The 27,810-nt window shown below is 38.9% G+C and overlaps 1 protein-coding gene across 1 annotated transcript in view; it reads right to left on the bottom strand.

Moving 5' to 3' along the window:
- Nucleotides 1–27,507, bottom strand: part of LOC150091441 (popeye domain-containing protein 1-like) — a 100,972-nt gene extending 73,465 nt beyond the window's left edge. Inside the window, exon 1 of the mRNA XM_090383940.1 lies at nt 27,444–27,507. The gene's annotated coding sequence lies outside the window, so the exon portion shown is untranslated. The remainder of the gene's footprint in view (nt 1–27,443) is intronic.
- Nucleotides 27,508–27,810: the final 303 nt, after the last annotated feature.

Below are 27,810 nucleotides of genomic sequence, written 5' to 3'. Positions count from 1 at the left end.
ATTGTGGTCCTCCCACCAACAATGAACAGATACGTCAGACCAGGCAACGTTTTTCCAATCCTCCACCGTCGTCCAGTTTTGGTATTCCATAGTCCATTGTAACTACACCCCTCTTTTTTCTTTTTTTTTTTATTTGCTGACAGGAGTGGAACCCGGTTCAGCTGTTTTCTGCAATGCCTCAGCCGTGAAAAGCTACAACGAGTTATGCGTTCTGAAATGCATCTTGGTTACCATTGTTGTACTAGGATGTTACTTGACTGACTGTAGCATTTCTGTTATCCTGCACAATCGACCACAAGATCGCCGTTGACTAGATGTTATTTGTCTACTGGACCAATCTCCTTGCACGTGAGAAACAACCTCGGCACAATTTTACTTTCCGAGATACTCATACCGGCGCGTCTGCTATAACGATTTGGGAAGATTTAAATAACATTATGCTTTTTTTAGAGGAATTAAAATATTACTATTATGGCTATAGTGATAAAATTATCTTTGTTTACTACTTTTAAAATTAATTTAGCTGTTTATTTTCATTATCTGATAGCCATTGAAATGAATAATTTGTCTTTCCTATGAAGTGTCCTAAAAAAAGTCATCGATACATAACCACATCGTATCAGTAATTTGCATAAATCAATACTCGTTAGCGTTTTCAGAGGTTTGAATAATGTTTATTTAAAAAGAAATCTGCAAACGGCTTTATTTGCAAGTCCTTTCTTAATTGCTTAACAGATAATCATTATAAATAAGAAAATGACAAAAAATATTCTTAACTCGATAAGCGCACTATCATTAATAAGAACTTTTCAGAAAATTTATTTGAAGAGATAAAAAGAGAAAGAATTATTCGGAAAGTATAAGTAGTTTTCCATTAAATAAGAAACAAAACAAAAAGAAAAAGAAAAAAAAAAGCTGAGTGGATTTAGTTTGCTTGTCTTTTGCCATTTGGAAAAGGCCAGGATTGGATTCTTATCGCAGCTGAAGTTGAAAAATATCCCCACCTTTTGAAAGTGGAAGGAACATTTTTGAGTTTCATCCTCACAATCATAGCAAAGACAGTTTTTTTTAGAGTTGTGTTTTTTCTCTACCAGAAATTTGGATTTGTCAGCCAGCAAAGCAATCATAGAATACACTGAGTGGACAGAAATCATGGGATACCTGCCTAATAACTATATGCATCACCAATCTGGTCTTCTACCCCGACGTCGTACATAAACAGATTCCTGGCGGTCGAGTACTGGATGGATGAATAGGGTCACGGGCAACGCATTCACCATCTCCGGGGCTGTTTTATATACCAACCTAAATATCACTCTCTGGAGAGTTCACATTGCATCCAGGAATGTTCTTCTTCTTTCTCAGATGCTTACCGGTGTGATTGACGCCCCCAGTCTTCGAGAACTTATCTCTACTCCACGTGCTGTACGCAGTAATGATAATCCTTAGCTACCGTTACTTTCTATACTGTCCAACTGTGCTGTATGAAGAATTTCTTCCCAAACAACGCAGTCAACCTCTTTTCAATTCACTGGTAATAGACCCTGCGAAATACACCGAAAGCAGGCAGTACAAAGTGAAGAGCCTTTCTGAAGGGCACAGTTTGCTTACTTCAACTATAGAACGGGAACACCCCCCTAAGGAAATTACACGGAAAAAAATATGGAATGACCAACATGAAATGACTGTTGAACATTTACTTTTGTATGAAACTAAACAATTTCCCCTTTTAATTTTGTCAATAATTGCATTTTGTAAATAATATTGTAAATATACGCATTTGTGAAAATATTGTAAATAATATTGTAAATATACGCATTTGTGAAACTATTGTAAATAATTGGAAATATTGCATTTTTGTACACCCTTATAATCGGTCGGCTGTGTAAAATGGGTGAAAGCAAACACTTGCTACAATAATAAACGGATTTAATAAATAATAATATAACAATTAGACCCACCTTTCGTCCGGGTAAGGGCAGTCACGTCACATAGTGAAGCTAGAGTCCACTAGTTCATGAAAGCGTTCCACAGGCATTTCCATCCATGCTTGTTGCACGCTATCATAAATCCGTCTCATTCCTGGGTAGAGGATCCGAAGCTCGAACGGACCTTTCCACAGCACCCCAAAGATGCTCCACAGGGTTCATGTCCAGTGAACGGGTAGGCCTTTCCAATGTGGTAAAATCTGCGGAATGCTCTTCGAACCATATTCTAGTCGTCACGCCTCTGCAGGGAGGCGCATTGTCCTGCTGGAAGAGTTGCCCTGTGGGTGGACGATGACCACGAAGGGATGCAGAGGGTCTGCAAGGATGGACACGTAACCTGGACCGCTCAGAGCTGCGTTTAGACGTACCAGTGGTCCCAACGTGTGCCAGTTGAACACGCCCCAGACTATGACTATTACCGACCGCCCACCTGCCTGAACAGTTCCTTGTTGCCATGACGGGTGCACAGCTTCGTGCGGTTTCCGCCAGATACACACCCTCCCGTCTGCTCAAAATAACTGGAAACAGGACTCATCGGACCAGGAGACCCGTCTCCAATCATCCAAGGTCCAGTGCCGATGTTCTTTCGCCCAGTTGAAGCGTGGAGTCCTGTGTCGTGGTGTTAGCAATGGGACTCTGGTGGGTCGGCGGCTCCCATAACCTATTGCGGCTAATGATTGCTTGAAGGTCTTGGTGGAGGCGTTTCTGGCACTTTCCTCGTTGAAGTTGGGGGTGATTTGTGCCACCCACTGTCGCTCTCCGGTTGGCTGAACAATGCAAGACAGACAATGTTTGGGTCTGATAGTTGAAGTTGGTCATGGAAGACTACCTCTCTTCTTTCGAATTGGACACTTTTTACTGTCGAAAATTCTCAACCTCTCACTGTACACTGAGATTTTGGAAACCTCTGTAGTACTTTGCCAATTCTATGGAAATAAACTTTCCTTGTTCCAATACAATAATGCTTCGACCCATCAGCCCAGGCTGATATGCATCTCGTAGTTTGAAGAAAACGAAGTTTCATAATTGATGTGGCGATTCCAGAGTCCTGATCTGAACACCAAACAACTCCTTTTGCAAAAGATATACAACGTCCCAAAAATAGCAAGGAAGTACGACCCTTTTCGATTTCTACGATGACGACTACACTGAAGGAGGTAAATCACCAGGTTTTAGCTGGACATTATTCGAAAACCTTTTACGAAAGATCAACACTATCATGAATACCAAATCTGGTCATATATTATTAATTTCTTTAATAAAAATCCTCCCACACTTTATGTAACACAGTGATTATAATCACTTTCCTGCCAATTAAAAAAAAAAAAGGCTTAGGATTGAATCCTCACTGATGAAAGAAACTTTTATGGACTCTTTTCACAGGGTGGCCAAGTGGGCAGAACCGACCCGAGGTCTATCAGCGCACTGTGCTAGAATTTTTGGTGCTCCCTCTCCGACTTGAAATTTACAGCAAATCAATGAATTTTCGGGGAATTTTGCGCTCCCTAAATTTTGGCGCCCTGTTCGGGGGAACCGCTCGATAGTGCCTTAAGCCGGCCCTGCAAGTGGGTTGGTCTCAGATGATGATAGCAAGATTTTTTCCTGCCTCGAATCCCTGGATTTTTCATCAGCAAAAACAGGCAAACTGCATGCAATTTAGGGTATAATACATGGGTAAATGAACTTTGATAATGGAGGGTCGCTGCTTTTTGACACACTGGAGAAAATCTTTGGATTGATTCCATCGAGGACCCAAATTGAGAAATATTTCTGGTGGGGACGGGATGGGAAATATTTCTGGATATAGAAAAATAGGGAAAATGTATTTTAATCATCATAATCTTCCGAATGCAATGTCTTGTGTTCAATGAGAAAATTTTCTGTGAAGAGGTCGAAGGTGGCGGTAGATACAAAACAAAAAAATTAAAAAAAATGATCAATGAGATGCGAAGAACAGCTCATAACATCGAAGTTGTGTAATTACAGATGTTATTGTCTTTTTAATAACTGTCTTATAGTGAATGAAACAGTTTATTAAGTACATTACCAAAAGAAAGCTTTGTCTTATAAAAAGACAATGCATTGATTAGACTGATAAAAATCAATAAGTTTTTACTATAAAGAAAAAGTCTTTTTTTTATCGAAATATTAGTAAGTTAAAATATTTATTACAGAAATGTGATTTAAATTGCGTTAAGATATTATATTAAAAACACGTATATTTTATTTTCAGGGATTCTAAAGTCTCATTTATAGACACGTGTGGTTTTTCACACTCGATACTTCAGTAAAGTGATTCATTCCGAGGTTATCAATTCCTTGGCTTGGTTGCGCCGCCAATTTCTCAAAAGTCCACTTCAAAATCGAGTCGTTCAGCTTCAGAGCCAAAATTGTCTGACCATTTTGGACCATAGACTGTCGAAGACGATAAAGTGAATAAAATTCGTTTTATTAACGCAATTTTATTTATATACATAAATAAAACACTCCAACTTAAAATAAATCAGTTATATGTAGAAGTAAAGTGAAATTTATTTTTATTTCTAATTTATCTTATATGTGACACGGGCTCTTGTATGCACTCCACTCCACTCCCCTAGGAAGGACAGTGGTCGAGATTCCTTGTAAATACACCAACCAACCTCCTCACAGATAATTCTCCAAGCCTCCTGGTTTAGAAGAGACAAATGAAAGAATACTCGACTTTGCAGAAAAATTATTGCCAAAAAAATGTTGCAGTATTTCCATTCATTATAAAATGATCCTAACAGTAAGCACACTGTTTCGTGATTTATTAATCATGGAGAGTAACTTTAACTAAGCTAATTTATTAAGCAGGGTGGATTAATAGCTTTTCCAGTTACAGATATAAAGCGTGTACGTTTGGTTTGCTACCCAGTCTCATCAATAAATTTTGCCTGGAGAGAATCAGTCAATTAGCTATATGAGAGCGTGCTCATGTCTTATCAAGGAGGTTAAATGACTGTAACTAAGCAACCTCTCTCTCTCTTTCTCTCTCTCTCTCTCTGCATGTACGTGTGTCTAAAGGCAAATACGCTACCCGTTTTCCTAACTCATATAAACACCGAAAACAACAACAACAACAACAACAAAAAATTCTTGGGAATTAAATCCATCTGGAATTTAATTCCCAAAGCTCCATCGGAAACCAAAGGAATCATTAAAAGACTGCAAAACAGTACGACAAATGGATCATGCTGTAAAACAATTCCATGCAGAGAAACCTTATATGGGCCTTTTGCCAGTAAATCGGGTCGGTCGTTCATGAAATGCTTTGCTAATGCCGGCATCATTCTTGTAGCGTGTTTTAATCCAATATAATCAGCCTATGGAATAAGAACCTCTTGCATCAAGGAAATAATGCAGGTGATGAAGAATAATTAAAGATATCCCCAATTCATTAGTTTAGGCCATTAACGTTTCAGATTATTATTTATGTATTCGTTTTAGCCTGTAATCGTTGTAATGCTGTGGTTTGGGGCATTAAATCATAGAAATACAGTAAATGTGTTGTTTGGGATTATGAAATGTTCTTTTCGACATTTCGCGATGACTATACGTTGCCAGAGAGGAGATGTTTTACTAGCCTCGGAGAGGATGAATGTGTCACTTAATATTAGGTAGCAGCCGCGAGTTGATTAATTCGACCTTTCTAGTGGACTAGAAACAACAAAATTCATCATTGGCCTTTGTTGGCATCGGGCACTTTGTTGACAAATGAGCAGGAGAAAGGTCAAGTTTCTTTACTTAATTTCGGTGAGAGCTTTTGGTCAAAAATGTTACGGAAATTGAAAAAATGAGCAAACCCTAATCCCTCAGCGATGATTCATGTCATGTTTATATCCTTTTGTCTTCTTATAAGTTATGAAAATCTCTACAAGTGTGCCTGTTCTACTCCATTTCACCCTAAAAGAATAAATGTAATGACATTTAAGATAACGCAGCGAGTCAGCTGGAGTTATGTTAAAATAAGATCAACTCTGTGCCAATTAGGCTCTAAGAAACCAATGCTCTTCCAGTTAGGTAGCCAATAATAGCAGATGTTTAAAAAAATAAAGAATCTAGGCAATGGTCATATGCAGAATATTCCTTTCTTGATAATTTGGATGTTTTGATGGATTTCAAACGATCATGTTTTTCTCTTTCTCCAAATAGGAAACTACTTTGATTATCAACAATAAAATTTATTTTGTGGAAAAACATAAAATAAAACTAGAAATCTGGGTCAATACGTTTGATAATGACTATAAAATGACAAAAGATTCTAAAATGAAATTTAACTGTCCTGCATCCTAACACACAACGATTGAGAAAACTCTTGGACACTAGAAGCTTAGAGAACCCGAAAAACTCCAAAGTAGGAGCGTCATCAGAATGAACAAACTGTTCGTGTAGCATTGCAAAATGAATCTATTTCAAAATCTATCGAACATCATCGCATCTTACATAGAACAGGATGTAACTCTTACAAACTCTTCCTCTTTCACGCACTCGGAGAAGACAGCCCCAACCGGAGAACTCAAATAAATGAATGGATTTGTATGGCACTGATGACTATTATTTCTTAAATGAGATGTACGTCACAAAACAATTTCTTCACTTGTGAACAACGTTTCCATCAAAAGAAATTCCATAAAACTGAACATGTGACGTAAAGTTATGTCTGACCCTTGTCGATGATGACGTCCGTGTATTAATCAGAACTGGACAGAGTGTGGGTACTGAGCTACATTTTTCTGTTTCCTATGCTTTGTTTGAGTTCCATCTTCTAAAACAGTGTTTATCAACCTTGTACTTCTGGAAACTCCTTTTTGAGCAAAAGAAAAAAAATGAACAACTGTTCTTCCACGATCCCTTAATAATCTAACCAGCTTAGTTCCTCTTCTTCGTTTGAAATTGTTAGTTTATTATGCCATGTCGCAAAATCCCAGCGTGTGTTTCTAAATTCCCTTGGAATTCAGAGAGGAGTTTGCAATTTGTTGTTTGAGAACCAATTTCCTGAGGCCGACAAACTCGTTTACAATATGAGAATGCCTACAAAAGAGCATTTTTATACTACGGCAGAGTTAACTCGCGCCTTTTTCGTATAGTCAAAACAGCAGCACTAGGCACACTGACTTTGAGTCTTTATAGATAAGAACAGATTATGAGTCAATTGTTAATTTTTGAAATTTTAATTGGCGTTGTCATAGTCACAAACAGAGACTGATTTTTGGTAAATGAGCACTAATGAGCATCGCCGAAAAAATTTAGAATTGTCCATGAAAGGGTGACATGGTTAATTGACCTGAGGGCTTCTTAATGAAATATTATTAAAATACTTCGCTTTGTATCATTTACTTTTTCTTCTCTTTAAGCTTTCCTATGGTCTGCTTTCATTGCCAACTATCTATAATAACTGAAGATACTATGTCAACTTCGCTTACTATTTCACAAGGTGTCTTTCAAGATTCACCCTTACGTCCGTTCTTGTTTAATGATCTGCCAACTATTTCAGTCTGCTAGTTTTGAATGACAACTCTACACATTACCTTAAACTTTACAAAGTTATAAATTCCCCGATTTGGCAGCCCGGAACTCCGTTCCTGTTCAGATTCTCTTTCACTTGGACCTAACAAAAATAACATTTTTCTAAGCCCTAAGTTTAAAATGTAAATTACGTCGCTTCCAATCAATTCGTACAGTTGGACCATTACTCTTACTGATTATTCCATTGGAAATTCTCTCGCATTTACAGGCGAATTCAAGGCATTAGATGTCTTATTTCGATCTGCTTTACATCCCTCCTGCCAATCCCATAATGGGTTATATTTCCAAACTTCCCGGTTTACTGAAACGCTCTTCGTGTGCTTTTCAGAGCGACAGAATTATACTTTTTCTCTACAAGCAACTTATACTTCCAGTTTTTGACTATTGTGATTCTCATATAGTCTCCACAAATAAAAAGATAACAGCAATGTCTTTCTCAAAGGCTAGAGTGAATTCAAATGAAATTCTAAATCTGTTATGGTTCTAAATCAATTTATCTTTCACCAACAAAATTATGAATCATTTTGCAATCGTTTCAAAATCGTCCCTCCTTTCTCGAGACAGCAACTGCACGGGTCAATATTTGTTTACAATATCATAAGCTATTATAGATTCTCAATCTCTTCTTGATCAAATACATTTCACTATATCTCGTCTGAATTCTCGTCAAACTTATTTCTTGCTGTCTGTCCCTGGTATTCATCATTTATTTCAGAAATAAACAAACAAGAAATCGATTATAAGCTTAATTCTCTGAGTATAAAAAAAATTACTCCACTGTTTCATTAAGCTTTTTAAATTTGTACAAATTCTAACGTATTATCTTAATTTTTCTCAAGCGAGTTTTAAGGCTTGTGAGGTTAGAAATATGTACATAAATCAATAAATAAAATAAATCACCTCTATTCAAGTCTCTACTCAGGTTTTCTTTACTGTTCTCTTTCAGTCTTTAAAAGATGAGTACCCTCTCAAAAAGCATCCCAACTTAGACGCCGACAAAACCGGTGCGCTTTCAGTCTTATCACGTAGCAATTCCATTGAATGATGAGTCTCGCGAACTACGAACCAATCCATATTACGCTGTGAGTAAACAGAAGCGTCTCCTAGCAACCACCTTACAGGAATTAACTGTCTGTTCTACTTTCGGTTGCCGAAATATTACAGAGGTTAAACGGGATGTTTAATCGTTTCTGTGGGATATAGACTATTCGGAGTACACCCACAGAATCACTAGAAAGCGAAGTGGGCTAGCAGCGGAAATGAAGACAATCTCCTACAAATTCGCCTTTGGCTTTTCTATCACATTTCTTTGCAATTGGCTGAAGTTTTCATATTATAAGTCCCGGTTGATTGCTTGTGGGAAGCATAATTGATTTAGATGTCTTAGTAAAGCGAAGGTTGTTGGGTTTTCAAGCTGTGCCAAGACAATAAAGGCCCCGGCACGAGGTGTTAGTATTCTGTAACTTTCCTGTATGTGTGAGAGATTTGTACGTTTTACTGATAAAGAAGTTCCAAGACCGATTAACTCGGCCACTCTCTTAAAAAGGAGCTGTTTTAAATTTACTTTCCTTCCAAAGGGAATATTTCATAATTTTGGCCGGTAATGTAAATTTATCCTTGCGATTAAATCAATATTACTATTAAATTAATAATTTTAATTTCTATTTATCGTTTTTCCATTCTTAGTCTTCCTAATTATTTTTGTCATATCATTAAACCATAATAGCAATCTATTCTTTCTGCTAACCGAGGTTACATGGTTGACCAGAATATCTGGGGCTGTTCGGTCCAAAATATGCCTATTTGATAGGCAGAGAGTACCACTGATTAAGCTAGCTGTCTTTTGGTGAGTGGTTTTTAATAATGACGGAAAATGGTGAATCTTCGGGTTATATGATGTTGTGGGGAGAACCTACTCTCTAATATCTTTACGGACGAAATGCATCTAATCACAGTGAGTTCCTTCTCCTCTCCTCTTCGCTGTGAATACTACTTCCATCAGGATAATGTACAACTTCATGTAATCCAAATTTGCGCAGGTATAAAACGGCTGTGATCGCTCATCAATTTTTGTCATAATTGACGAATCCCAATCCCAAACCCAACAGTTCAGCTTTCTTTTGCATCCGTGTTACTAAGTATATGAAAGTATCTAATAAGCAAAGTCTTCACCACCTATAACCAGGACAAAAGTTGATATGTATAACACGTACATCAACAATTATCACGTGTTGTTGAACTAACAACATTAAGTTACAATAATTAACAAAAAGATAAGATCGCAATCAAAACTCTGCCATGCATAAAGAATACCAATGTACACCGATAAGTGTACTGCACAGGTTTTTGCAAGTTTTTCCTCCTAAAGAATTTATTTCTGCTTTCTGCTATTCGCAGTAAAAGGTGACTGACGTGTGAAGAGAAAGCAGAAATTAAAACCTACTGGAATCAGAGGAATTGCCATCTGAAGTCCTGCACGCAGTCAGATTGTATTGTAATATTACATTCGGCACGCTACGTGCTTCCAGATGGACGGTCACTGACCCTAGCATCTCTAATAACGTTGCAACACACACACACACACACACATACACACATATACGTGCAGCTTTATGCCAGAGCGAGGCTATATACGACTAGAATATTTCTGGGAAAATCAGAATGCAGGCACGTTATAGCAACATCAGCATTGCTTTCTGGTGCGAATGTTGTATGATTATTTACAGTGACACGCAGGGGCACGAGCCGAGAATGAATTTAAGTCTCCAGGAAAGCAGACCGGGCAATGATTTATTGAACGATTGGATAACGAAAGTCCAGCGAGAAAATTCTGCCTGAAACAGCATTTTGCCTAAATATTCTGCCTGAAATAGAAAGGTGACCTTATCTGCGCATTAAAACTATAAATTCGAGAAGAATATAATATAAGATGAATATTTTTTTTTCGAAATATACGCTTTGTAGCAGTAATTGTGAATAATATGACGAGTTTCATCAATACTTTATCGTATTGTATCCAACGTATCTAGATATTTATTTATCTTCCCCGAAGCATAGAAAGATCTTTTCCAAACGGAGAAAACAGGTCGGTAACGCGATGACAAATCATTTTATGACTGAATGCACAAATATGTCTGCTTTATATTCCTTAACACTGTCTCCCTTCCTGTCCCACTCGGGTAAACAGACATGTCTATTTACTGTGGTCTGTAGGAAGACATTGTACATTTGGTATTTCATGCTTCCTGAAGTGCGAGGTATAGTGATAAAATTCCGGACTGATGCAATAAAAAGAACACAAAGTGATGGAGCTTAAAAATGGTTTTATTTTTATCCAAAGATGGTGATTGAATAAAAATTCAATCACCACCTGATTGAATGCACTTAATTGCACTGTTCTAGAAGTTTCTGAAAAGAGTCAGCAATAGCGTCCAGAGAGATGATGTTGTTCAGTTCGTTGGTTATTTTTTTTTATATTTATGTCTTCAACATCCTGAAATCTCTTTCCTTTGAGGGAGGTTTTCACCTGGGGAAAGAGGAAGAAACCCTCTGGTACTAGATCGGTTTTTTCTTCTGGATGATTAGGGGATTGGTAAAGAAGAAATCCTACTGGCGGCTGAATAAAAAGGTAACTCCTTGTTTATTTCTAAAAAAATATTTATTTATTGTATTAGGCGGTTCCTGCCAACTTTTGGCAACACTGCCGTATTTACAATATCATACAGATAAAAGCCAATAAAAAATATGATGGTTTCAGTGATGTCTGCGTCGATCAGGAATGTAATTCTCAGAGATTCTAGAATTTTCCAAGGATAGTCAACCGTTTTCTATCTCAACGTAGCTGTTTCAACTCGGAAGGGTGGGGTGATCCTTAACTGGTAAACGAACTGGTCACAAAATTGAATCTGCACATCCTACCCAACCTGCGCAAATTGGCAATGAACCGTTCTCGTCACACTCTGTACGTAGTATAGAGTGCTATTTGACGCTTTGGACCTGGTGAAAAGAACTGAAGGGTCTTTTTTTTAAAATCCCACACTTCCTAAACGGGGAGTGAACTTGATCGGTACGATCCATAAGAATGATATACTAGTAGATCTCTGGCCTGGTTCCAATGTGCGAGGGATGGTAACTATATGGTGGCAGTTTCTGCTGCCGTCTGGGCTCAACACGAACAACATAACCCAACATTAAACCACGATACATTTACACCACTTCATTGATTGTCCTTTATCAGTATTTTTATTGACCTTTATCGTCACAATAAACACAGCGGAGTTGTCAAAGTTTGGTAAGGGCCGCAAACGTAACAAATAATAAAAACTAATACCCAGTGGCCAACATTCTTGTGGAATGTGAGGGGTGCGCCATCTTGTTGAAAAGAGCATATTGTTGCTAGGATCATCCTGAGTAGTGGTATAGAATACACAGGACAGGTAATTGTCCTTTCTGTTCATTTTTGTGCAACTTTCAGTTCAAAACATGTTAACTGTGAGAGTGTCTCGGACGTGTTCCAAAACCATGTTGGCTAATTGGCTTCCCTACACTCTCACGTTGTGTCCACCTTGCTGTGACGTGGAGTGCACTCTTCACTAAACACAAAACGTTTAAGTAGCTTCCAACTTCTGCCATGTCCACACAGAATGTCTTATCTTTACGTCAGCTTTAGCTTTAACATTATATACGTTAATTTTTAGACTGCGTACGAAACTCCTCACTTCTTCAATGGTTTCCTCACTTACAGTAGGCGTGCGGTCTTTTTTTGTGTGTTAAGCGCCAAAGCAACTAAGGCTAAGAGGTGACAGCATATTATGTCTATAAATGTTTTATCTCCAGAGCTCCCGCCAGATAAAACCATGTAACCCTTGTCTGAGACACTATCTCAGCCACGTTTGTGACAAAAGTCCATAAATGTCTCTTTGCATCATTGACCGAATTTGATTTTTTTTTTGTCTCTGTCAGGAAGCTAAAGCTACCCTGGCTACCTCCCAGTGGTGGCGACGGGAAGCGCAGAGTCCCACTAGAGGCTCTGCAGCCAAAAACCAGAACAACAACAGAACATAAAACAACACGCTACACACACTTCTGGCATTTATAGGGTTCTGTTTATTTCATGAGTACAAATGGCGCAGTTGTGGGGAACTACCAGTAGGGCCCCTCCCCAAACACCATGTTACTATGACCACTATGACCGAATTCGAACTCAGGCCTTTTTTGTCCGGTGTGGGAGGACAGCGATTACAACCACTGTGGTGCCCACGACTGCTGCGGTCGTCTTACGAATATGTGTTAAGTGCCAAAGCAACTAAGGCTATAAGGCGTCAGGATATCACGTCTGTAAAATTACATGCGTATTCTTTGCTCGATTTGCCTGTTTGCTAAATGAAAAACCGGAGCTTTCTGGGGAAAAACAACGCTATCCTTGCCTGAGACCAACTAACTCAGCTATATTGTGAAACAAAACTCATAAAATTTTTTCGCGTCATTGAAGGGATTCGAACTCAATTCTTTTCTAGCCAGTGTGGGGAAGACAGTAATTATAACACGAAGGCTGTCTTCTTACCGTGACGCGCAGAAAATTTGGTAGCTACAGAAGTCTTATGCCAGTGTCTGGAATAAGACTTCTGTAGATCGAATGCCTGTTTGGAGTTTTTCCGAACCTTGTACGAGTGCATTGTGCACTCGTACAAGGTTCGGATTGTGCTCTTTCTGCACTGTATTCGCCATTTCTGCTTAGACTAAAGCAGTACCGCCAGTGACTGCTTCAGCAATCAATTACAAACGAGCATAAATCTTTAACCATTTATTTTCAGCGCTACAAGCACATGATTATGATGAACACATTTACAATACAATGTGTATAATTATTAGTGATTCAATAAAATTTTGTATAAGTAATAAACGTAATCTTTAACCTTATATAGTTAATAAAACTTGTACCTTAACCTTAAAGAATATTTCTGCTACCCCCATTTTAACACATACATAAATGTGTTAAAGTAGCGCCTCTCTTCGCCGAATCAATTTACTTAGGTTGTAAGTTCCGAGAATGCTACTTCTCTTTTCCACATATGTGTCACGCGGTGATAGCTAATTTACAGGGGCACCAGACTGGTAAAACATTTCGGTAAAATTTATTCATGACGTGTTCTTAATGAAACTTTTCACTTTAAAAAGTGTTCCTTGCAGCTAACAATGAATACGGTATGAAATTCCCTTAGGGGAGATTATTTAACGACCTTCATATTATTAAGGACAGATGAGAGAGCTTTGAAACTGCCATTTAGTCATTTAAAATTCAAGGGGGGTTCACCTCAAGAATGCATCCAATGGAAGTCACGCAACGATGGAAAAAGTCATGTGAACGTCGGGGCACAGACTGGCAAAAAGCCAAATATTACTGAAAGGCTTGCCTTGTAGTTATTACAGTAAGAAGCCTATTGAGTATAGAATGGAAAAGGATCATGGTTTACTTGTGTTTCAAACGAAATACAGATTTGCGATTAAGAGCTCCCTCGGGTATTCATAAAAGCATCAAACCGAAAACTGCATACTTCAGTTGCACGTAACGCGATATGTAAAACACAGATATTAATCATAGTTTTATTTATTCTGCTTATATAAACGAAACCAATAATAAGAGTCAAGCGAGGATGAGCAAATGCTACATACAAATCAACGATTCCTTTACAAATATCAAAGAGTGCTCCATATTCTGCATCCACCAACTTTTATTGCAATCCAGAATACAACAAAATGACTGCAAATGAAAATTTTGTTCTCAACAGATGAACAGCTTGAAAAAACACAGAGAGAAATTATTCAACGTAAAATAGCTAGTTTTCAACACACGCGTACACATCACATTTCATAATGGGACAATAGATCATAGAAAAGACTTCGCTATGGACGAGCATCTGTTTTAGAATAGAAAAGACGGATCAATCACTGAAGTCCCAGACAGAATAAAGACCGCTGTAGCCTTGAATAAAAGAAGGAGTATGGATCCAAGAAAACTTCTTAGAAGGTTACGAAACAAGATTAATAGAGTTTAAGTCAACTAAAGATTCTGCTCATAGAGAAAGGGAAAAAAATCTTAATTTTGAAACACGGAGGTGCACCACTTTTTCTTTCGCTCTAAGGCAAGGTGGCGCCATTGTGTTTGTCTTTTTTTATAATTACGAAGTACAGATAAGCGAAACATTTCTAAATGTTTTTCTGACATCACGCAATGGTAGGAAGCAGATTGGCATATTTAGCTCATATCCACATTACTCCCAATTACTTAAAAAGGCTTGCAACGCATTTTTATTTTTATTTTCTTCTTTTCATTATTATAAGAATCCGCGACATGCCCCCCCCTCATGATAGTGGAACTCTTTTTCGTTTTCTAAACACGCATAATGAAGTTCACTTTAAATCTGAATTCTTCGCAAAAAATTGGACATATAAATGAAAGTAAACAAACAAAGCAGGAAGAATTAAACTGTATTAAGAAGAAAGCGTATAACACACTCTGGAAGAGATCCAAGTTTAAATGATTCATAAAAATACATTGTTGGGATTTTTTACATCTCATTAAAGCTTAGCTACTTGGTAGAAGACTTTAACGGAAGGGCCGTTGCATCTTAATGATTTCTGCACTTTGCAGCAATACTACGCAAAAAACTTGAAACAAAAACAAGAAAAGCGGAACAGGACAGAAAAGAGACACATCATTTCTGTAAATCTGGTTTTGACGTGATCATCTGTACTATTGAACACAAAAGGATGGCAAAACTGCGTTTCCTCGAACAATCTTTCACGCATATTTTAGTAAAGAAAAGACATTTCAATGAATAGGGAAAAAAATCACACGAGAACTAAGTCACAGATTAAGAACTTTACAAATGGAGCTACCGGTAATTCTACACACGTGCCTAATTTTATGAGGCATTCGTTTTCTTAACAGGTTACTTTGGAACGCAGTAATGCGTGGAGTTACCAGAGAGCGGACCCTTATTCACGCACGATCACATTGGCACGCGCCTCCAAAATATCAGTTGACGTTACAACCGGGGCAAAACGGATGCCGACATAAGGAAGGTATGGGTAATGTGTTCTTGACGTAATTATGGTACAACGCCCCCTGCTTCTCCTACAACTATTCATTACAGTAATTACTGCATAACTGGCGTCGTTCATAAATATTTGAGTACTTCTAGCTATTCTAGCAACGTAATCGACGTCACTTTGCGGTGTGTGGTACAAGAGTTTATCCAGCAACTTAGATCACCGATAGGATTACCAGAGGTGACGGAGCATCTGTTGTACTGACAGGAGAAGACAGTGTCCTCTGCTTGAATTCTGGTATTTTATGGATGTAATAACCGGTTTGTACACCAACCCAGAGACAGAGGAGTGATCCATTATTTATTCAAACTGAGCACCCCGCTATGTCGGACTAAAGTCGTAACCTGAGCTACCTACAGATCTTGTGTGATAGTGTATGCGCAGCACACCGAAAACAACGTTCACGAAGTGCCTGAACACACCTGGAGCAATCAGAACATTGAGATTATGTGTTTCGCTTTGATTTTCAGAAGAGTATGTAGGTATTAAAAGCAACAACTATGACAAATCGCTTCTTAAGCAAAAGAATAAGGGTGTAGAAATATTCGTGGTTAGTGTATCATTTAGTCAACGGTATTTCGATCTAAAGTATGTGAATATATATTTACTGACCTCTGTCAATTGCTCTGATAGTTATATTTCATTAATTATCGTAATGCTTCAAATGGTGTAGTCGTAATGCAATTTACATTCGATTAGCTCCGAGTTTGGTTTCATCAATATTTAGAACGCCCGGATTACATTTTCCCATTCATCCATCGAAATGGTAGAGGCTAAACACGCGGAAACGGTACATATTGACAACTTCGATCGCAGTCTGTTCTATGGTATGATTGGTAGTTACAAGATTGGTAAGCAAAGTCGTAGTGACAAGAGAGAACGAAATTTTGATTTGATTAGAAGAGATAATAAAAATGTCGCTCGAATGGTAGCTATATTCGCATTTAAACCGAATAAAAAATGAAATGTTTATAATAAGATGAAATTTTTCTGCGGTGTAAAGTTTAGATCTTGGATCTGACTCTGTTTATGTGGTAAGCATTCAGTTGTAGTCAATGAATAGAGTAAATATTGCCAAATTAAGTTAATAAAAAGAGTTTTAATAAAATCACATTTTTCACTTTATTCTGATATACGTTGACAATTACTGTCTAAGAAATATAATCATTTCCCCAGAAAAAGAAAGCTGTTGTTTCGCTCAAAGAAAACAAGGTCACGAAACGTCAGTATACCGTGTAGCATCGATACGTCGTTCCGGTTTCCCTGTTTACTGGAAGAAAAACCCCAGTTTCCAGGGAAAAAAAAACGCAGCTCTCACTGGAAATCGATTAATTTGGCCAGATTGTTAAAAACAAGCCGATAAAAATGGAGAAATTTTTTTATTGATTATTTTAATTGCTGTTTCAATGTCGTATACCAAGATATTAGCATACTGCAAATATAACCAAAAGTTAAATTACAACCAAAAACCTCTGAGATGTCAAAAAAACTGATAGTCTTGTATAATTCAGGCATTTATAAAGGACTGTGGTCGCTTCTGACAACTAACGCAATGAGCTCTCATGCTGTTTGCGAGGATGATAATAAGGTCTTGTGGAAATACGTTCCATTATTCAACAAGAGCGAGTTTGGGCGTATAGAGGATTCTCTGATGACGTTGAGTTACACCAGTTCATCTTCCGAAAACATCCAAGACATGCTCAGATAATTCGGGTCTAGAGACCTTACTGGCCACTCCATTGAAAGGGTGTCATCGCTTTAAAAGAATTCTTCAAGCAGCTGAAGCCTGTATAGAAGACTATTATCGCCCTTGAAAACGAATAGGGGCTACGATACCTCTGAAAAACCTCATATAGTGAAGCTCGAGGATCGTGTCCTTAGCCTTTGGGCAGTAAAGGTCCTTCCAAAGATGTGGAAATCGGTATGGTAATCATCATGAAAATGTGGAAATCATCGTGATGCCTTCCTGAGACCAGACCATGGTAATGAGCCATGGCGATGGTCTTGAAATATACAATTTTCCTTTAAACTGCCGTTCTTGTGGCTATTGAGTACTTTCGAGAGAGCTGCTGGTTTCTCATATCCCTAAGACACTTCGCTGTCAGATGCAGATAGCAGTCATACTGGATGTACCTCTTGGCTGATAGCGAACTACATCTGCCAATCGAGAGACAACTCTCTTGTTTGGTAGATGTAGTAGAAGCTCGCCTTTTCCATGTATGATGGACAGGAACTTGCCTTATATGGGGGGGGTGTCCTTTCCTACTATAAAAAACCGCGTGTGTACCCTGTACGCACAAAACATGTTTTATGTTAAAACATCTTTGACGAAAATCAGAAACGTTTTAAAATCGAACAGCTAGAACAGAATGATGTAACGTTTTATGCTCACGCCCGCTACTTACTCTACCGAATCAACGTAAGTGACATTATCGTCATACTTCAGTGCGAAATATTTAGTATGAACGATGTAACGATTTATGCCCACGCCTGCTACTTGAGCTACCAAATCAATTTGGAAGAGGTTAGCGAAATTCAAGCCAATTGCCTAATTACCCATTTGATTGTAACCATTTGTTGAATAGTATGAGTGCAACAATACAAGTATTTGTATTGTTCCAATTCGCATTTTCGTCGCATTCCATTGTTAGGTACCACTATAGATATTTTTGCATCAATCATCATTTTCTGATTAGTGAAAGGGACTGAATGCCACACTCCTATAGCTGTGTTCAACGATTCCGAAGTCATGCAGAGCGTTGATGAGAGTATCGAGCAAGTCAACCTAAGAAAATAAAGACGGAGGTAGCAATGAGTGCGCGAGGACGACAAAGACTATCGAGATTGTGTAAAAGACAGAAAATCAAGCGTTCGATTTAGCAGTGCCTTCAACCAGCAATGACGCTCCATCTAACAATAATGTGCCCGAAGTGAGTATTAATTATGTACAACGGAACATTTCTCCAGTCGCAGAGCAGATGATCAAGCTCCTTTTCCTTACATCGACTGCTATTTACATAAGAATGCGTATCGAGAGTTTGATAGGATACATATGAAAAATCATTTCTGTGTGCTACAATTGCGAGCGTCTATGTTTTCAGAATGACTCAAAGAAACCAGCTGCTAAAGATACACCATTGATACGCACTGCATTTCCTGATGTTGACGTCGACAGGATCCTTGTGTTTAATAGCTGTAGAAGATCACTTAAGAACAACACCTTTCCAGCGCTATCTAAGTCAAACAACTTTTGTCTACCCAAAAATTCCATCGCATTTACAGAAGTTGGATTTAGTGAGAGAGAGAGAGAGAGAGAGAGAGAGAGGCTTATTTCTCCTCGTTTACCGTTCATCCAGATAAGGCGCCTGAGACACACATACAGACAATACGGCATTCTGAGCAATACGGTCAATGTGCCTGTTTTAGTCAACACAATGGTCCATCGCTTGTCAAGGAAGGTTGACGACGATCATTGTATAAACGTGCATATAAAACTCAAGAAAATATAGAAGTCGTTGATCGGGTTAGTAAGAACGCGATTGGTTAAAGCATGACTTCAGTATTTGGTCGACACCCCTCTCTATCAATTGTATCAAGTCACGATAGATCAGTCATTCTTTGATGACAGTCACATGGGAATTAGGCTATCAGAGATAAATCCATAAATTAGGCAAAAATCCATTGTATCTTGTCGTCCAGTTGAAATTATGGAAATTTGTGAATCTTCAATCAAATATTTACAATACAAAAGCTCTTTTATTTCGTAATCAATATATGCAAATCAAAATACCTAAAAGAAATGCGAAGATTAGTAACCTTTACGAAAATGACAGCATTTGCGTAATTTCCGTCTAGCATTTTCGTTGCCACCTTACTTCGGTCCGCTACTTTACTGAATCAACGTTAGTTTATTCGGTAGACTTAGTAGCAGACATTCAGGAAGTTACGTAATTCTAGAAGTGACGTCGTTTAAGAAGTGACGTAATTTACATCATTTCCGCGTCGCATTTTCCTGACAAATTGGTTTTGCTTCAGTCCAAAATTTAGAGGTGCGGCAGACGCTGTTTCACATCAATAACCTAGAGAGTTGACTGTTAGGCTTGCTTGGATGTTATCTGCTATGAATGGTAGGTTGGCTGGTGTGGATGTCTGGCGATCTCATTGTTATTTCATTGATAATACAAGTTGTTTCCTTGCTGTGGAGCTGCCTGGTAAGTTGGGCATTCGCAGCTAGGGTAACTGCCACCGAGACTGACAGCCTGGTGAGCTGTAGTTTTCATCTAGTGGACATTGTGGTTAGACTGTGATGACTACCTGGTCAGCACATGCAAAAATATTATCACATCATCTGTTTAATCTAGGACTAAGTGGCCAATTCAGTTTGTAGTACAGCGGTGAGTGGAAACTGAGGTGTTGCTTTGCTCACAAATGAAAAAAAAAATCCCCCTAACCGTATTGCCATAACTCTGAAATTACTATTGACACGTTTATAGCTCTGGTCTACTCAACTTTCAATTCTTGTCATCCACCATTCCTAATCTTCTAAGCCCTTGTTGATATAATCACTGTCCTCTTCACACCTGGTGGAAAAGACCTCAGTTCCAATCCTGTCAATAACGCGAAGAATTTTTATTGGCCTCTTTCACAACATGGCTGAGTTAGTGTCTCGAGCGAGAGTAGTACGGTTTTCTCCCGGAAATTCGGGTTTTTTGTCAAGCAAACAGCAAATCGACCAGAGAACACACGCAATTTACAGACATTATATACGGCGCAATTGACCTAAGTTTCTGATGCAACTAAAACCCTACAACGACCAATCAATCAACCGAATCTTCTAAACATCTATGTTGTATCCTACAGAAAAAGAAAGCCTAATCACATGCGTTCTGTATTCCGTTAGATTAGAAACAACAAATGCTGTTGTAGTGCACACTTCTAATTTGCATTTTCCGGAGCCTTGTAACTATCGTATTTTTTCTAGTCAATAGCTATTGATTATTAATCCGTGACGCATTCTGCATGATATTTACACCTTTTCACACAAGTGAATGCTCTTTACTAAACGAGTATCGACAACCATGCTCGTCATGAACTCGTTTCATATCTCCGGCTTCCTCCACAGTAAAAAAAGGTAAAGTGCAGCCATCATCAACCCCCTGCAGGATGGACGCCTACTCAACAATTCATGCTGAGGGAAATGGACCATGATCTTCCACGCTGGTCCAGTGCGGGTTGGCAGATCGACCGTATTCAGCAGTCAGGGGCTTGAACCCCGGTCTACTCAAAGAGCGTGTGCTACAGCACTCCTGCTCCTGACAACTCGGCTATGGAGATCTCCTCCACAGTAGGCTGCGCAACTATACTTTTAAACTCTCGATTAAGTGAAGACTGTTCCATTTATATCGGGACGTCGATTCTACAATACTTTTGAAGAGCAGTGTAAACAAAACATCTGATCTCAGAAGATAGATGGTTTCTACCAGATCGAACTCTCGTACTCTTCGAAATTCCTGTAAACTGTCCTGGATATTGATCAAGTAATCAGTACGTGAAAAACATTTCACTTCCTGTTATAATTTCTCCACGAGTTACGTAATTACTAAAGGGAAATTTAATAAATTGCGCTAAATTATAAATTACACTAACAGAATACTCGCTCTCTGTTCTCACACTCACGCAGTTATCCTTCTTACAGTTCGCGATTCCACTGGGATAAATACATTGTTAATAATCCAGCTCTTGTCACCACATTTGTTCGGTGAGGGGCGTACTCAATTTGAAAACAAGTTCTCTGGCAATGTCGGTTGCCACGTCTACTCTAACCTGTCAACTCTCGCGTACGTTCCTCACCACGTGCGTGCAAAGCATGAAAACATACACAAAAAAGTGCGGGGATCGATAGTCTCATCCTATTTCAGTAGAAAGTCACTCGCTGTAGATTAAATACCGTCTAACCGGCTGCAGGAAGTCCCTGCAAGTTATAATCTCCCCACAGATTAATCTGACATTTACGGAAAACTTTCCGAGGTTTCTGTTACAGCTATTTATGTCTCTAGATCGTGACAGATTTCTTGATAATGCTAAAAGGCTGCTTTTTTTATATTGGACAGCGATTAATGAACAATAAAAATACCATTATTTTCGATTGAAACAATAACCGCCCTCCGGGTTGAACAAATAAGTAGGTTATTACTCGCTTCCACTTTTTCTTTCTATGATAAAAGTGGAGAAAAAAAAAGTGCGTAATTTTACAAGTCCTTGCTTATTAGTTTTTACAAAAATCTTATGACAACATGGAGACGCAAGAAGCCAAACTGTTCACAGGTTTAAAAAAAAAAAAAAAAACAACAACGTTATTTTCGAAAATATCTAAAACTTCATCAGGGGTACCCTTGAGTGAGTAGCCACTGAACTTCAGCTCCACCCAAAAGAGACCCGATTAATACAAATAAAAAAAACTGAGCATTTTTTCTCGATCGAAACAGCAGCTCTGATCAAAGTAAGTCTCCATCAAAGGAAAATGCTAAGTGCGCTAGCGAACTCCAGTAAAATAGGTTGCATGTTGTATCCAATATTTTTTTACTGCATATCACGCCGACATCGGTTATTATCAGTATAATATAACCTATTTGCTGCAGTAAAACATTTGCAAAGAGACCATAACGGGATCGTGGTGTTTCTCCAGAGTCTGACGTTTATATATATAGGGTGTCTCAAAAATATTGGTACAAACGTGGAATGTGAATCGCATAGGAACCCATACCCGGAAACGTCACGGGAAAGTAGTAGCAGAGGCACCAGAAGCAGAAATTACAAGACAGTAATTAGTGGCAAACATTTATTTGACATAATATTAACAATGGAGTACGAGATGGATGCATTTCATGATGTTACAACAGATGCTCGAAGTTCCACCATGAGACGCGATGCATGCGTGACACCGACGCAGCATGAATTGGCGGACCGGTCGAACACATCTGCAGTTTCTTTGACAGTAGCAACAGCAGCGCAGACGAGATCCATTTCCGTCTCCACAGGCGATTCATACACGATAGATTTGAGGGGTCCCAACAGAAAGAAATCAAGGCTCAATAAATCAGGTGAGCGTGGGGCCCACCACGTCCAATCCATCGACGCCCAAAACGCCTGTTCAAATGGTCACGAACGCACCTTCCATAATGGGCAGGCGCCCCGTCATGTTGAAACCAAATGTTGCGTCTCACATTTGCTGGAACATCGTCAAGTAACCCTGGTAGAACTTGTTCAAGAAAGATCTGATATTTAGCGGAGTTCATGCGGGATGGTAACACGTATGGGCCGACTAAGCAGTCACCGACCATACCTGCCCACACATTTATTGCTAAGCGATGTTGGGGGCGCATATGGGCGCACACCGTGTGGATTGTCATGAGCCCACACATGAGCATTGTGCTGATTGAATAAGCCTTCCCGAGTGAAATAAGCCTCATCCGTGAACAAAACATAGGTTGGAAAATTCAAGTCTTGAACACTTTCTTGGAGAAACCACTGCGCAAAATCCACACGTGCAGGATGATCTTGGGAGAGCAGTAACTGAACCCTTTCGAGGTGAAAGGGGTGTAAGGAATCGTCTGCCAGACAACGCTGTACACTGCAACGAGACACTCCTAAGGCAGAGGCAACGGCACGTGTGCTGGTAGTAGGATTATTCTGGACGGCATTTAACACACTTTCTTCCATGGCGGGAGTTCGCTTCGAACGTGGTTTGCCCGCATTACTCCTGTTACCTCTAAATGACCCATGATCGCACAAATTTTGATGCACACGCCCAAACAAACGGTGGTCCGGTACATGTCTGTCTGGGAAGCGTTCTCCATAAATCGTTGAGCGGCTCGTCCATTGCCCTCTGCTAATCCATACACTAGGTGCATGTCTGCCAGCTCACAGTTCGTATATCGACGCATGCTCTTCGTGCGGCGACTACTGCTTGAATAAGTAAACCAGAAATTTTCCCTCTTGCGAACTGATGAACAGCGCCGTGTACCAACTTAGGGTGACGTTTCCGATTATGGGTTCCTATGCGATTCACATCCCTTTAGATGTTGCCTACCTCCCCTAAACGTGTGTACCAATATTTTTGAGATACCCTGTATATATATACATTAAACACCAAAGTAATTAAGACTGTGAGTAATCAGTATATTGTGCTCGTAAGAGAGAAAAACTAGGCAGCCCTCACCTGGGACGGAATAATTCAGCTACGTTGTGAAAATAGCTCATAAAAATTCCTTTCATCATTAACGGGATTCGTGCATTTTTCCACCCAATGTGGAGAGGACGGTGATTACATCCACTGCACTACATGTTGTTGTTGTTGTTGTTGTTATTTGGAGCATTAGCAACTAAGGCCATATTGCTCCGAGGATATGCGGTGGTCATTCCCTGACCTTTCCGCATCCTCCGTATTTGGTGGTCACGGGCTCGAACCCCGGTCTAATCAAGAAGCGTGTGCTACGCGCTGCTGCTCCTGCTCACCTGGCTACGGAGGCGCCTACTGCACTACAGCGAGGGTTTCAGGTTTTACGGAGTAACAAGAATTAGCTATGGCCTACTTAGGAGGAACCATCTAGATCGTTTTAGAACCTCCAGAACCTGATGTGGATTTTTCTTTGTCCATATGTGAGAGTTATGGGTGCTGGTGGAACCATTCAGAACGGGTACTCTTCATCAAACTCAGCTATTTTGTGACCAAGTACTGCCAACCTTCTTATGTCAATGAAACTGCATTGGCATATCGGTTGTCTTAGGACTTGGAGCATACAGTAAAACGTTGTAAGGTAAATTAATTTTCTGACCTCTGGAGTCGGATACCTTCCCTTTCAACATCAACATCATGCTAGATCTAAACAGCATTGCCACGGATTGATGATCATCAATGTTCAATGAAAAATGATCTATCGTGTCCTCCTGTTGAAGCAACGTTGTTCCAAATCAAGAATAACAAAGTCGGAACCTTTAGGATGTAAGATCTAGTCGGATCAGTTTTGTTCAACTTCAAGTGCCTTTTCTTAAGCAGTTCTTTTACAACCTATTGATGTGCTTATTTATTTAGATTGAATCAAAGATGAAGAATGTCAAAATGTGTTGCACAAAGTGGCAAAAGAAGGATATTTTTAACACGGCTGATATAAGAACGTGGCTAGGAGAGGATAAAATAGCAATCTCACTTTGATGAAAAATCTGTATGTGTAGTGAAAAATTAATAAAATAGAAAGTTAAATTACACGAAAACAGAAGTTGATACCCTTATTAAATTTGAAAAATATTTCTACGCTCTTACAAACATTACGAGCAACATTATGAAAAAGCAAATAATAGGACTCTTACTCAATAGAACAGTTTCGATTTCTTCAAAGAACACATCACTAGGGAGGGATCAGTTGCATCTCATTAAATTTATACTCTTAGCCACTAACATTTAACGCGTTTAAAGTTTATTATTCAAAAAAATCGCATTATTTGTGTAATAGTTGATTTGAATCAAACACAACACAAACCTGCTTTTCCATATTTCCCTGTGAAACTCGTACTTTTGGCCTAAAATTACGACTGAAAGAAAGGTGATAGTGTAGCGTAACTATGGCACTTCAAGAAGCTCTTCGTGTCTACTATACACCAAAAGAATTAACCATTCATAACAGATCCGTGACACAAATGACGATGACGCAATGTCTTGTGACGCCATTCCAGTGAAAAAGCACGTGTCGAGAGAGCTACCACCGTCACCACACCCTGTGAACTTGAGGACACATTCTTCAAAACTGCCTCACTTGAGAAATGGGTGGGGCTTAATTGATGGATCAAGTTTCTCGAAATTAATTAAATGGACGGAGGACTTTTTGAGTTGCAGCTGGACAGGGCACGAGCGAATGTTTTATTAACCTCTACAGATTCGCATCACAGGCTGAAAAATGCGTGACAAGCTAATTCGGATTCTAAAGAGTGTGCGTTAGTTTTTCGTGGTGTAGAAGACAGGATTAAAGGTCGCGATCACGCGTCGTATGCAAAGGGGAATTGTGCGGCAGTAGACAAACCTGAGGAACTGCTAACACACTGCAGTGGGAATTGAATCCATTGAAGATCTGAATCCAAAATTAAGCAAATGTCTGATAGCTAAGCTAATGACAATTATTCTGATTTTATTATTTTTTCTAATAATGCTTAGAATAAAGTATGATTATACCTTATGCCTTTCATTTATATCTTAATTTTCCATGTCCAAAAGTTGAGGTATAAATGGAAAAAGGGCAATAGTTTGCAAAAACAATTGGTATAAATCGATGAAATTTGTATGGGAATATGGGATTTTTTGATGCAACAGTACTGCGTGTTAAGCTACTAGTAAAGCGTGCCATTTCTGATATGTGAAAATTCTCATACTCACCTAAATATTCAGCAGAGGAGGTTGTAGACCTTAATCATGAATATCATTGCTCAGAACAGTCTGGTAACAGCCTCTCGTGGTGTTCATAAGTCGTGGTGGTACTGAAACCGACTGCTCCAGTAAAGCGGTTTGCAACTCATTGAAAATGAGTCTAAAGAGATGGAGGACTCGAGACAATCCCGTAAACATTACGGAAATTAACCTGGAGGTAGTCTGATGGTCTGGGGGCATGCTAATGTTCAGCGCATATACGATGTCTTTGAAATAAAATGAAAGTAGATGTCAGTTTTTCACCATTTGTACTCTCTTACAGAGAGCACAAATGGTGAAAAACTTTCTATAAAATTAGTCTGTTTTCTGCATGGATTATACCCTATCCTTGAGGTCTACAGACCTGAATCCAATTGAGCATGTTGTTGTCGTTTCTGCTGCTGTTTGTTTGTTTTTGGTAGCAACTAAGATTATGAAGGTGTGAGTATTGTGTCTGTAAATTTCGTGTATTCTTCGGTAGTTTGCCTGTTTTTCTGGGTGAAATACAGGAAAAATTGCAGGCAAATAGTTTCTGAGAGAGAAAAAATCCGTAACACCCTCGTCTGAGCCTAGCTAATTCAGCCACGGTGTGTAAAAAGGTCCACAAAATTTCGTCCTATCTTGATCGGATTCGAACTCCGACATTTTTCAGACGGTGTTGAAGGACAGCAATCATAACCGCTGTACCATCCGCAAGGGTCATTGAGAATATATGAGATGCTCCAGGAAGACAAATTTCGAGGCGTTAGTCATCCTTAAAACAAAAGTTGAGTTAGCTCTCTCTCGTGGAAGAGATATACAGTGACTGTTAATACCAGTGGACTTTTAAACACTCTCTAATGCGCAAACTGACGAGACTTCTACAACCTCCTTTGCTGGATACTAATTTTTCAGACCCATGTGAGCTAATTTGAATATTTCAGAAATGATTATCCAACAGAGGAGGTTATGTGTACTTTCATGCTAAATTTCATTAACTGTATCGACTATTTTAAAGCCTTAATTCTTTTCGCATCCGTAACTTACACTCTGTGCAGCAGTGTACTGTCCAAATGAAATATGAAAGCAAGGCTCCGATAATAATAGATCAATAATAATGTGGACAGACCACTAATCCAATAACTATCTAAATCAGAAAATCGATTATTATTATTAATAATAAATAAGCCAGTAACAAGTTTATATACTGATATGGTGGCGTGTAATTAATTATTTAAATTCCATAATCCGGGAGAGTTAATCCTCATAATTCAACTGAAACACTCCGATGTAAAAGAAGTAAAGAAACTGTAGAAGAAGTATCCAAAATAAGTAATTATTTTAGAAAAATTTTCACTCACAATATCCCGTATCTCGTACGCATAAACAACAACTTGATGACGTAGCTTTACACCCCAGAATTGATGACAGTGAAGGATGTTGACTACAATGTTCCAAGTACCAGTATATACTCCAGTCTCACTAACTTCAAAATAACGACGATAAGAATACGCGTAATTATTGTAGCTATTTACGTTAGAAAGTTTGTTGGCGAAGTTCCACCCCTTAGCACTTGTGTGGTAGACATTGTTTTGGGTGCAAGTGATTGGCCGCGTTCCTCTTAGTGACATCTCTGGCAGCGATCGCTGTTGGCATCTCATCAAAGACACTTCACACCTGACTTCTTGCTTTCATGCATGTTCCATTAGCTGGCAATTACCATTAAAT

The sequence above is a fragment of the Mastigoproctus giganteus genome, chromosome 1, assembly GCF_048544385.1.
Source record: "Mastigoproctus giganteus isolate SK-2022 chromosome 1, ASM4854438v1, whole genome shotgun sequence".
Taxonomy (NCBI): Eukaryota; Metazoa; Arthropoda; class Arachnida; order Uropygi; family Thelyphonidae; genus Mastigoproctus; species Mastigoproctus giganteus.
Note: the sequence above shows the minus strand (reverse complement) of the source record. Positions and strands in the feature narration are given on the sequence as shown.